This window comes from Mauremys mutica, unplaced genomic scaffold (genome assembly GCF_020497125.1).
Source record: "Mauremys mutica isolate MM-2020 ecotype Southern unplaced genomic scaffold, ASM2049712v1 Super-Scaffold_100125, whole genome shotgun sequence".
Classification (NCBI taxonomy): Eukaryota; Metazoa; Chordata; order Testudines; family Geoemydidae; genus Mauremys; species Mauremys mutica.
The window spans coordinates 734,490-747,913 of NW_025423274.1; positions in this window are offsets into that span (position 1 = coordinate 734,490).

Consider the following 13,424-nt stretch of genomic DNA (forward strand, 5'->3'; position numbering starts at 1 on the left):
ACAGAAAAGAACCATGTTGTGGTACATACTGGCCCCATCATGTGGCCATCGCCTTTCCCTCCTCCTCCAGACTCAGAATGTGATCAGCTCACACCCAGGGGGAGCAACACCCCTCCCTTGGTCTCTGTGCCAGACCTCCTATCAGCTCAGTGTCCTTCCCACAAGAGTCGGCTGCTGAGAGGGTTGCGATGGGGTAAATGAAGGCAGAGGAGGATTGTTCCTCATGGGGTTTTTTGTGTGGCTCTGTGATCCTGCTGGAGGAAGCATCATTTGAGTTTTTTTCAGTGGCTTGGGTTGGACTCAGGTTGTGACCCTGAGTACAGGGATTCCTGCACTTTCTGCTCTTAGCCCCTCAGGGAATGGACAATGGAGCAGCTTCAGAAATTGGATAGAAAGTAGCCTAAGAAAGTGTAACATAAGTGAGAAGAAAAACAACATTATCACCTCCCTAGTGATCTAGTGGTTAGGATTTGGCACTTTTACTGCCATGGCCTGGGTTCGATTTCCAGTCAGGAAAAAGTGACTTTAAACCAAAAATGCTTTAGTCATTCTTCACTTGCAATGTAAACAAATCCATGGTATTTTCCTGATTCCCCTGTCTTTCCAGTATCTCCATGGCAGGGTTGGCACCAGCGCAGCAAGCAGGTGCCTGGGGCAGTCAATGGAAAGGGGAGGCTTCAGAGGCAATTCGTCCCTCTCAGAGCAAAGGACTTGAGGCCAACAGCGGCAGAGGTAGAGCTCCAGTTGACTGCAGCTTTTTTTTTTCCACTTGGGATGGCAAAAACACTGGAAGTGGCCCTGCTCCATGGAAGACAATTTGTTAAATCCCAGATGAGTGCAGTTCTATCAGGTCTCAGCCTGAGTCCTTAGGTCTTAATCCTGGGGATATTGTCCCATCATGGGGCCATTTCCCGCCTCTCTTTCCTAGGGAAGCACAATTTTCCTTGCACAGACAGAGGAACAGCAAGATCTTTCTCTGTCCCTTGTGCAAAGCAGGGGGCCAAATTCCAGGGAAACAATGGACAAGCAGGGGGCCCTGGGCACATCCAGTCCTGGCTGTGAGATGTTCCCTCGCCTCTTTCTTTATGCCCCTGTTGTTATTTCATGGAATGTCTGGGATTGGGGAAAAGCTGAGTTCACTCCAGGTAGAGGGTAAAAAGGACCCTGAAAATCTCAGGCCCCAACCCCTGCTACCAGGATCACTGAGGTGCTGGGGATTTGAGTAGGAAAGGGACTGTGTGAATTGTCAAGGTGGGGAATGAATAACAATCTACAACTAGATCCACCTCATTAACCACTGACACAGGCTAATCCTGCTGCCGATAGAAGGGAAACTGGGAGTGATTCTTTGCTGTTCAGCCATGGAAACAGTGACCCCGTTGCACCGCAGTGAATGTGCTGGGGAAAGCTGGACTTCACAGGCAGGTGGAAAGAGCAGATCCTAGAAACACCTGGAGCTCCCCACAGCACTTCTGCCACCAGGGTCAGGTGTTGAGTGACTCACAGTGCCCCCCCCCGACACATTACCTTCCAGCAGGGGGTGGCAGCACCCCCCACCCAATGCAGGGGAGAGGACTGAGTGCATCTCTGCACCCTGAGTACAGGGCACCCACTCTCTCTGCCCCACACATAGAATCTGGCCCTGCTGCAAAGCGACTCCTAAGAACCAGCAGCCTCCAGGACAGCAGGTTTGCCCTCAGAGCAGGGAATGTGTCCCCCATGCTGCTTTTAGGCCACCGGGTGCTCTGGAAACAGGAGGGCTCTGAGTCTAACCTATAACACCCTTGGCCCATCTGGGGATGTAGCTCAGTGGGGCAAAAGAGGAAAGTCAATCTGAGGAAGGCAGGGCAGAAGCTAAGCACCTCAGTGCAGCTAAGTGCGGTTAGTAGAGCACCAGCAGTTGTTCTGCAAAGCCTGGGGAGGTGCGGTTGGCTGCTGGGAGGCAGAATCTTGTGCCTGCCTTTTGGCTTCCCAGGGATGGCTACTTGCAGCCCAGGAGAAGAAGGAGGGTTCTGGGTGAAAGGAAGACAAGCAAAGCTCTGGGAGGAAATTTGGGTGCACGGTGCTGGCTCTGCGCTGGGGGAGGGGGTTGGGGTACAGGTGGGGTGGCGCTTACCCCGGGCACTGCAGCTCCCAAAGTGACTGGTACACACAACCCTCTGGCAGCAGCTCCTAAGTGGGCCGTGCCAGGGGGTCTCCGTGTGCCGCTACCTGCAGGCGCTGCCCCCAGAGCTCCCATTGGCTGCACTTCCTGGCCAATGGGAGCTGCGGAGTTGGTACTTGGGGCAGGGACAGTGCATGGAGACTCTCCCGCCACCCCAGGGGATGCTGGGACATTCCGGCCATTTCTGGGAGCGGCACGGAGGGATGGAGGCAGAGTGGGCAGGGAGCCATCTCAGTGCTGCTGGCACATCTCTGCACACCCATGGGGGGAGGGGAGCAGAGGGCCTCCATGCGCTGCCTGGGGTAGGGGCAGTGCACAGAGCTGCCTCCCCTCCCAGGTCTATTACAGGAGTGGGTGGGTGGGGTCTTTTGGCCTGCAAGGTGCAGCAGGTCGGACTAGATGATCACACTGGTCCCTTCTGACCTTAAAGGCTCTGACTCTAAAAGGGAGAGGGAAGTAAAGGAAAAAAAAAATAAACCAAACATTGTAATACCAGGATGACTCCACCTGCTCATTGTATAGTCCCGCCCCTTTCTTCCTCCCCTGGGTGTTGAATGACCTGCTGGGATTTGGGACATTGACTCTCTCATTCCATTGATAAACTGATACAATGTGACTGAAATTAAACCAATTCCCAGCAGAGAAAACATCACATCCCTGCATTGGCTAGGAATTGAACCCACGTCAACTGCTTGGAAGGAAGCTATGCTCACCACTATACCACCAATGCATCTGGCAAAAGTGCCACTTATGCTTGCCCAATGAGGCTAGACCAGAATTGAGGCATTTTACTGCCTGTTAAAATGTACTGGAGTCTCGTCACTAAAAAGAAACTACCTCCATCTTCACTTGGGTTTGAACCATCAGCCTCTCAATTAAGTCACCCAAGTGGTTAATCACAGACACAGGTAACTATCCTACTTCCAAAGTTTGTCTATGAAGCACCTACAGGGGTACACCTGGCTGGTGAGGGAGGCGCACTGCTGGGGTTATGAGTTCAGGCCTCACCCAAAGCATCGGTTTTCATTAGCCATGGAGCTTCCCCCCCTCACTTTGTCTAATTCACAAGGAAAGTGCCATACGAGGGTGATGAGAGTAAATTCTAAACTCTGAAATGTGGAGGTGGCCCATAGATTGGGATAAGGAGTTTGAAGAGAAAAAGCTCTAAGGATATAAAACCAGACAGTCTCCAGGGGCAGGTATGGTACAACGCCTCAACAGGGAGCCATTTGGGGGAAGGGGTTTCACTTCCTCTGTTAAATGTCCTGAGAGGTATTTTAAAATGAAGATAACACCATGGCTAACAGTTGACTGGCACGTCCTGGGTTAAAGGAAGGAAGGGACTTGGGTTAATAGTCGGAAGATTTGTGTTACCGTCACTGTCTGACCCCCCTTCAGTGCAGAGGTTTGTACTTTGTTGGGTGGAACGCACAGACTCCTGGAGAGGAGCAGCAGCTGTTTCCATGGCAGAGAGCCTGGCACTTAGGAGACTTTCTTGACTTGCTGTTTTGAAGCAATTCAATAAAATGACGGTGGAGCTACACTGTCCAGTCCAAAATTTCAGCCCCCTCCCCCCCCGGTGCAAAAATGTTATTTGAGGATCTAAACAGGAGGCTTCCGGCGCTAGGACACCTGAGCAGAGAGCTCAGTGGGGGGTGTAAGAGCTGCTGACTCTGAGGGTCCTGGGCTAAATCCACTTGCAGGTGGAAGGGTTTTGATTTACTTGATGGATAATGAGCACCAGCTACCAGGGGAGAAGCCCTGCCAACCTGCTGCCACTCCAGCTGCTGCCCCGGGGGGGGAGCCCCAGGGGGCCTGCTGCTGCTCCAGCCACCCCAGGAGTGCTGCCGGGGGCCACCGAGCTGCGGTTGCTCCTGCTGCCCACGGAACCACAGGAGGGAGATGATTTTTTGACAGTGACAGATGCCTCGCCCTAAAGGCCTTTGTCTGCCCCCTTCTAGTGACTGTTTGGTACAGGAATGCAGCCCTCACTCCTGGGTCTCTCCTGGGGAAATAATGTTTCTGTGCAAAACACCAAAGCTTTTGACAGAAAGGAAGAAAAGGAAATGGCCACACCATGGGACTAGGACATAAGGAATGAAACACAAGATGCTTCTCCCATGTGCATTGACTTTGAACCTTGTTGTTTGCGGTGTTGTGTCTCATGTCTTGGGACCAACATGGATACAACAAGGGGGAGGGGGGTCACATAATATCTTCTAAAGGACCAAGGAAGGAAGTATTATTTACTCCTTCTCATAACACAAGAACTAGGAGGGGTCACCAAATGAAATGAACAAGCTGCAGGTTTGAAATGAACACACTTCCCTCAATCTGCTGGCAATGCTTCTACTAATGCAGCCCAATCTGCTGTTAGCCTTCTTGGCAACAAGGGTACTGTTGACTCATATCCAGCTTCTCATCCACTGTAATCCACAGGTCCTTTCCTGAAGAACTGCTGCTTAGCCAGTCGGTCCCCAGGCTGTAGCAGTGCAGGGGATTCTTCCTTCCTAAGTGCAGGACTCTGCACTTCTCCTTGTTGAACCTCCTCAGATTTCTTTTGGCCCAATCCTCAAATTTGTCTAGGTCACTCTGGACCCAAACCCTGTCCTCCAGCGCTTGGATTCTTTACATGCTTTCACAGAGTGAAGAGCACATGTTCCATGATTTCATATGGCAGAGTTTTATGCTATAGGGAGCTTTCCCTGTGTGAATTTGACAGGTGAATCAACATAGAGACACATTGTGACCCTTCTCAGGGAGCCGAGGGCTGTGAGTTTCCTTGTTGCCACCTTTCACTAGGAAGAGGGAGTTTTGCATTTGGCAGCTGGATGTTAGTGACCAAACTCACCCAGCCCATCAGGCACTCAAGGACCCTCCTCTGAGCTACAGCAGCCACCCTAACCCCTGAGTTCCTTCAATGTGTCCCCCTCTGGGGTGCAGCCCGGATCACCAGATACTCAGAGAAATCCCAGACTCTCTCTGCCCAAAGCAATGGTATATCCCAGGTTACTAGTTTTACTGTGGACCACTGCTACTGTATCTCACACCGCACTTGAGTATAGTTATCAAACAAGCAGAAGTTTATTTAACAACTGAGAGATTTAAACACACAAACGTGAGTGATGGAAACCAACTGTTACCAACTAAACAAAATCAGAAAATGCAACCTACACTTTTTAATAGTTACCTTTCCTATCTAAGTAGAGTCTCACCTCACACTTCAGTCAATTTCACTGATTGCTAGTCCCTAGGCGCCACGGCCCTGCCTTTCATGAAGTGCCACTGGTCATTAGGAATCTCCTTGGTGAATGGACCCAGAGTGTTTTTCTCCACCCTGTTATGAACTGAATCAGTCTTTTGTCTTTATATTCACAGAAAGGATGATCTCCTCATTCTCATATTGTCCTTGTCACTTCCACAGGGTTTCGATGTCTATAATTTGTCTTTGATGGTTTTCCATTGGCTTTTCTGGGTTGGGGCAAAGGCTGACAATGGAGCAATACATCACATAACTGGCTAGCAAGGGAGAGGTGCCAATTCCCTCCCACTGGAATGGGCCGTCCCCACCAAGACCGATGATTGGGATGACTCACTTTCACAACAATACCATATGGGCATAATTTTCCATGTACTTACATTACCCCTTAACTATGACTTGGACACACCTCTCGCAGTGAGTAGGAGTATCAATAATTTACAAGCTTTCAGCAGAGATCTCACTGCTATGCTTCCTGGATAAATATCATAAAATCAGTGTATTAGGTGTGGGGAGTTTGTCAGGTCTGACACAGGAGTTGCTTGTGAAGAACAGTGACCCCCTTTGCCAATTGGCATCAATGAGCTTTTGTCACAGATGCACTGAGCTATACAGTCACCCCCTGATAGAACAGAAAGGCCAGCACAAAAAACAGTGAGAGGAACAATAAGATACTAAAATGACAATGGTTGGAACTCTCCATTTCTCTCAGTCTTTGCATTCATGGGCACTAAGAGCTGTAGCTACAGTTGAGGAACCAGGTGAGCGGACAGCTGGCTCAGCCCTCCATACGAGTAACTTTCTCACACATAGGGAGATGGGTCAAAATTGGAATTGATGTTAAGGCTGTGTCTACACTTCAAGTACTGGAAATATTCTTCTGACAACCTAATACTGTCTACACTGGGGCTCAGGTCACATTAACGACTTCTCTCAGTGGAGAGGACTTTTCACACCCCTGAGAGATGTGGCTATGCCAACACAGCTTTTCTACATCGACCAGCCTTTAGCTGGCTTATGGATTTCAGTCTTTTTCTTTATATTGATGGTTGATGAGTGCAGCTGTCCTACCTGCTGGACACATCCTGTGACAGATGTCAGGCCTTTCCTTTGCAAATTAGAGAAGTGGGGAAGACAGTGACCCTTACAGTCTAAGCTGGTAAAAATTTATACAACTTGTCACCTCAAGTAGCTTTCCTTTGACTAGAAATTGACTTAGAAACTAAACAAAATAAATTCTATTTGAAAACACAAAATACTAAAATCTATACTGGGCCAATATTCTCTTATACACGCTCTCTCACACACATTCTCCCACCCCAACCTTTGGAGTGAGGTTTTCTACCAGAACTCTTTATACTACAGGGGGTAAATTAAATCAAATTAACTTTTCAAGATTAGCCACCATTTCCTGTACGACTAACAAAACAAAACAAAAAAAACAACTTTCAGTTTTCCAAAATACTTCAGATTATCACACATTTAGTCTCTTCTTCTTTAACCAATAACTTTACCAATAATCTCATTTTAATAGATGATAAAAACATATTCAAAGATCACAAATTCTTATCATATATGTTAGTTTTCTTCTAATGCCCATTGCCAACAACTGAACCTTGGCTCAAGTTGTGGTTTGTCCCAACCACTTCTGGGAGTTCATAATCTCAGGATCGTCTGCAGTATGTGTTGGTGGAAGGGGTCTCCTATGTGGGAATCTTTGCATCATGAGGAAAAATACCGCTCGTGTCACACTTTTAATCTTTCAAAGTGAGAGAAGATAGAGAAGTGATGTAAATGCATAAAACACAAGAGAGAACGGTCTGGTCTACAGTAAAGACATTTATCGGTTAACTATATTACTCCGATGTGTGAAAAATCCACACCACTGAGCAATGTAGTTACACAGCCCTAACCCCCTGTGTAGATAGCGATACATCAGCAGCAGAACTTCTCCTGCCAAAAGAGCCACTGCCGCTTGCGAGGGTTGGACTAATCAAGTCCGATGAGAGAAATCTCTCCCATTGGCTGAAAGCGTCTGTAATAGCTAGCACCAACATCAGCTTTATTGTGTAGCCATAGCATCAGACACAAAACCATAGAATCAGAACTCAACATGCGAGTATCCAGAAGTGCGAAATTGGAGCCGGATACATTCATTGCCTCATTGGTTACCATCATTTCTACAGCCTTGAAGTCCTTGTTACCCAATCAGGCAGCCAGTTTGGGATCCACGGGGAAGGAATGTCCTTTGAAGCTCTCTCTCTTTGGATCCAAATGGTGAAGGATGATTGTTCTCAATGTAACCTGGCATCCTCTGGAACTGTAATCAGTGACACTGAACTAGGAAATGGAGTTGTACAAACAATTTTCCTTGGGTCATTGGTCACCAGAGCTTCCTTTACTGGGGTGAAAACCAAGAACTGGGTGTGGACTCTTTCAGCCCCAGTTCTTTCCAAATCCTTGGCCTTGGTTAGGGTAAATTTACACTTCTCCGAAGTAGAATCCTTTACAAAACCACTCCAAATCTCAGCAGTGTTAGTGAGGCTTACCAAAACATGGAGGCTTACCAAAACATGCCCAGCTTTTCTTTCATTTGGTGGCACAGTTCCAGGCAAGGAACTGGATAAAGGGCTGGATCACAATCTTCATTAGTGACCAGAGCTGGAGTTTCTATTCAAAAATAGCTATTTTTCTGCAGCTATTAGATTTCCAAAACTGATTTGATCGATATACATTTTTAGCACCTACAAAGGATAAATTCAACAAAACTCCACTTCTATTTCCTCAACATCTGCATCATGAAGGGCAGCATCTCCGATACAATAAGATTAGCTAGGAAAGAACTTCTGCAGGGCCTGGGTTACAAAGGCTTTGGAACCAAATACATGGGCATTGTCCCTAGTTCAAAAATCACTTACCATGGAATTTTCTCCCCAGAACATCTGGGACAATATTGACTTAAACAATTGAACTACACTGTGATCATATGCACTTCCTTCAGTTAGTTGGGGTTCTACTGTTGTTCACCATTTCTGAGTAGAGATTTTAAATCACTGCTGTTTCTTTGTTAGCCTGTCCAATAAATTGGAGAGTTCTCTAATGCTGACAGAACTGCACTTCAACCTTCTCCATGACATCATGCAGGGATGGGGAAAAAGCAAAGCTGAAGTGAGAAATGATGACTTTAGCAAATAGTCATTTGTCTTAAATTCTCCAATAAATCTGCACTACATCCTATCAAACTGAACTACTATCCAATTGAGTGACCAAACAGCCTTCAGGAAAGATAGAAACCCACATCACAGAGAGCTAGAATACATGGCAATGAAAGTGTGAAGTGAAATTCCAGAGCAGGTTACATCTGATTATTCAGAATCAGGACAAGAGATTCTCCCATCACATTCTCCTCTGATCCATTCAAACATACTTCACTCAGCACTGTCTCAATAGCCAGTTATGTTATTTACAAAATTTTTAGTATAGCATTGCCATAATGGGGGACAAAACCACTCACCTTGCCAGAAGTGGCTTTACCAATAGATGGAACCTGCGATTTAAACTCCCAATGAGCACACTGTGTTTGGGATCCATTTGAATTCCCCTTCCAGGTCTTTCACACTTTCATCTCAGAGCGACCCTGATATAAGATTAAAGAAGTCAAAGCATCATCTCCAAGCACAGACAGCTGAGAACTGTTCCTCACAGGACACTTTGAGAAGTGGATGGATAGAATGTGATGATGATAACCTCTGCATGGCTCAGACAAAAGGTAACAGATCTGCAGTGATGGGGAAGGAGGGAATCTCTGAGTCTCCCCATCTCCTTCCAGTGTCACAGAGGCTGAAATTACACTTTTTTTCCCTGCCCCTGCTCCTCTTCATTTAACTATAATTTAAAAAATTCCCATTATATCTGCTCTTCAGCACAACCCAGAGCAACATGAGAACAAGTGGCAATGATACAATCTGTATCACTAGTGACTAACAATAACTTTGCAATAGGAAGAATAGTATAAATGTGATGCTCCCTGGTTCCTGATAGGAAAGGCAAACCTGAATTACTCATGGGATAATGGAGTTGATAGAAAGGACAAATGGGTCCACCTCAAAACTGGGCAAACTGCAAAAGGGGGCCACTCATCTGGTCAAACTGAGGGATAACCATGCTGCAAACAGTTCAAACAGCTTTAAAAGTTACTATGTGGAAATCAGGAACATTATTAGAGAAAAAAAAGTATTGATAGCCCTAGAGGTGTTTATGTTGTTGATCTCCCTTGCAGATTCTCTGATGACTAACATGGGCTAAGTGCCCACAGAAGGTTTTCCCACACTCACTGCATTTATAGGGTCTCCAACCGGTGTGGATTTTCTGATGTTTAGAAAGGCTTGAGCTGCTAGTGAAGTTTTTCCCACACTAACTGCATTCATAGGGCCTCTTCCCTGTGTGGATTCTCTGATGTTGATAAAGGCCTGAGCTGCTAGTGAAGCATTTTCCACACTCACTGCATTCATAGGGCCTCTTCCCTGTGTGGATTCTCTGATGCGTATTAAGGTGTGAACTGCGACTGAAGGTTTTCCCACACTCACTGCATTCATAGGGCCTCTCCCCTGTGTGGATTCTCTGATGTTGAGAAAAGGTTGAGCTCTCAGTGAAGCATTTTCCACACTCACTGCATTCATAGGGCCTCTCCCCTGTGTGGATTCTCTGATGGGTAAGAAGGTTTGAGCTGCGACTGAAGGTTTTCCCACACTCACTGCATTCATAGGGCCACTCCCCTGTGTGGATACTCTGATGTTCAGAAAGGCCTTTGCTGCTAGTGAAGCTTTTCCCACACTCACTGCATTCATAGGGCCTCTCCCCTGTGTGGATTCTCTGATGCTGAGAAAAGGCTGAGCTGTTAGTGAAGCATTTTCCACACTCACTGCATTCATAGGGCCTCTCCCCCGTGTGGATTCTCTTATGTTGATAAAGGCCTGAGCTGCTAGTGAAGCATTTTCCACACTCACTGCATTCATAGGGCCTCTCCCCTGTGTGGATTTTCTGATGCCTAAAAAGGTGTGATCTGCGACTGAAGGTTTTCCCACACACACTGCATTCATAGGGCCTCTCCCCTGTGTGGATTTTCTGATGCCTAATAAGGTGTGATCTGCGACTGAAGGTTTTCCCGCACTCACTGCATTCATAGGGCCTCTTCCCTGTGTGGATTCTCTGATGCTTTATAAGGATGGAGTAATCACATACATTTTCCCCAAACTCAGTGCATGTATTTTTTCTCTTTCTGCTGAGGATTTCCTGTTGTGTTGTGGTTTCCTTGAGGTCCTTCTGAGTTTCCTGACAGGAAATACATTTACCCACTTTCTCCCCTGGCTGGTTTCCCTGCTCTCCTTCTGGTCTGTGCTGAATGTCATGGGATTTTTCCTGCTTATGACTCCAGGACACATTCCTTTTCGATCTTTGCGATAATTCTCTGTGTTTATCCACTTGCTCAACATTTCCCTGCTGAGAATTCTGCTCCTCTTTCTCACACACCCTTGCGTCACCTGCTGTGATAGAGACAGAAAACTCAAACAGGGATGGAAAGGGGAAGGCCAAACCAATACAAGTACTGGAGAGAGGTCAAATAAAAATCAGGAACTGAACTCCCCCAAGTTCTTCCCCCAAACAGGAGAGAGGAGGGGATCAATTCAGCCTTCACATCCCATCCAAATTCACAGGGGGAACGGAGGAAGCTACTGCCTGGTAGGGTCTACAGGAAGCCATGAGCTATATTTACCCTGAGGATATGACCCCTGCTAGGGACAATATTGAACTGTAGGGCATTGTAGGGCATCCCAGACGTTTCCTTCAGGCACTTACAGATTCTGAGTTGGTTTAATCTTTCCTCACCTGTGCAGGGAGCTCTCAGGATCTCTCTTTCCTCTGAACGCTGGAGGTCTGGGACCCATGGCTCTTCCCCTTGTTCCAGCTGGGAGATCACATCAGGTTGGGAAACTGGAAACCCTGCTCAGATGAAAGAAAACAAAGGAGGTCATTTGATTTCATAAGACTGTCATAAAAAAACAACAACACACTATTAATTTAACTTCAGTGCTTAGTGTGACTGGTGTGCCTGGGGCAGTCCTCACTGAAAATGCCAGGGTCAGGGCAGGCTGAAAAAGGGAGAGCAGATGCTCCCAAAACTGGTGGTTAACACTGAAGTTAAACTCACCGACCAGTCACAAACTGTGCTTCTGATCCCACACACGGGTTATCAAGAAGCTGAAAAAAGAAATCACATGACTCCCTTTATTGCATTCCAGTTCTCCGACTCCCAATCAGCACCTAGGTCCAGTACAGTGAGAGGTTATTTAAAAACTCTGCTCATATACAAAATGTTTTTCTGACCCCAAAAGGTCAGCCACATTACAAGATCACTATAGGTTTGGACCTTACCCAAAAGACCACACTGCCAGCCAATCCTTTAGCATGGAAAGACAAGACAGGACACGACACAAAAAAAGTTGTTAAATGGAAAAGCAGCGAGATGCATTCAGAAATCTGTATATCAGGTTATTAGCAGTATTGTTGAGCTGCTGGCTTGAAAGTCCGTCTGGAACACATCCACAAGTTCGATGGGTCTTTCAGTCCTTTGTTCCAGGCTTCAATTTGTAGAGAAGTTGCTCCAGAGGTAGGAAGAGGGATTGAAGACAAAATGGAGATGATGCAGCTGCCCTTTATATTCCCTTTGCCATGTGGCTTGTACTTCCTGTGTCCCAAACACAAGCTTCACAGCACATGGCATGGAAAAGCCTCGGAAGTCTCACCACACAGACATACCCCTGCATGTCTTGCTGACTCAATAGGTTTATGCCCTTGATCAGGGATGGACAAATTACGGCCCACGGGCCACATCCAGCCGACAGGACCGTCCTGCCCAGTGCCTGAGCTCCTGGCTGGGGAGGCTAGCCCCTCCCACTCAGCCACACCACCGTGCGGGCAGCGCTCCTGCGGGGCAGGGCTGTGCGCTCCTGCGGGGCAGTGTGTCTGCCTCTGCGTGGTCCACGTGGCTGCCAGACACGCTGCTCTGAGCAGCATGGTAAGGAGGTGGGGGCGTTGGATAAGGGGCAGGGAGTCCCAGGGGGCAGTCAGGGGACAGTTGGATGGGGCGGAGGTTCTGGGGGGACGGGGGCTGGATAGGTGTGGGAGTCCCAAGGGTCTGTCAGTGGGCAGGGGGGTGGATAGAGGTCAGGGCAGTCAAGGGACAGGTAGCAGCGGGGTTGGGTAGGGGGTGGGGTCCTGGATATGAACCCATATCCACACCCCCGCCCCCTGACAGACCCCGGGACTCCTACGCCTATCAAACCCCCCAGTTCTCCATCCCCTGACCGACCGCCCAACCGTCCCCTGCTCCCTGTCCCCTGACTGCCCCCCAGGGATCTCTGCCCCTTATCCAACCCCCTGGCCCTGGCCCCCTTACCACAGCCACGCGGCCCGCTGCAGCTAGACATGGGGTCCCTCAGGAGCGTGCAGACCAGCCCCCTTACCATGCCGCTCAGAGCAGTAGGAGCTCGCAGCCCCACCGCTGCAGCACTGCCCAGGAGCGGTGGGCCAGAGCGCTGGTGGCGCGGCATGTTGAGGCTGCAGGGGGACAGCGGGGGCGAGGGGACAGCAGGGGAGAGGAGGGGAGGGGACGGGGGAGCCTCCCCGGCCGGGAGCTCAGGGGCCAGATGTGGCCTGCGGGCCGTAGTTTACCCACCCCCGACTTACACGTTAGTTTGTAAAAAGAACAGGAGTACTTGTGGCACCTTAGAGACTAACAAATTTATTTTGGTTTATCTTGCATTTCTTTTGTAAACAATTCTGACTTTTATGACTTGTTACCTGTAGTCACTTAAAATCTTTTTTTTTTGGTAATTAACAATTTTGTTTTATTGTTTTATCCAACTAGTGTGTTTGGATTAAAGTGTGTTGGAAACTGCATTTGGGATGTAGCTGGGTGGACGTCCGCTCCTGCTCTGAACG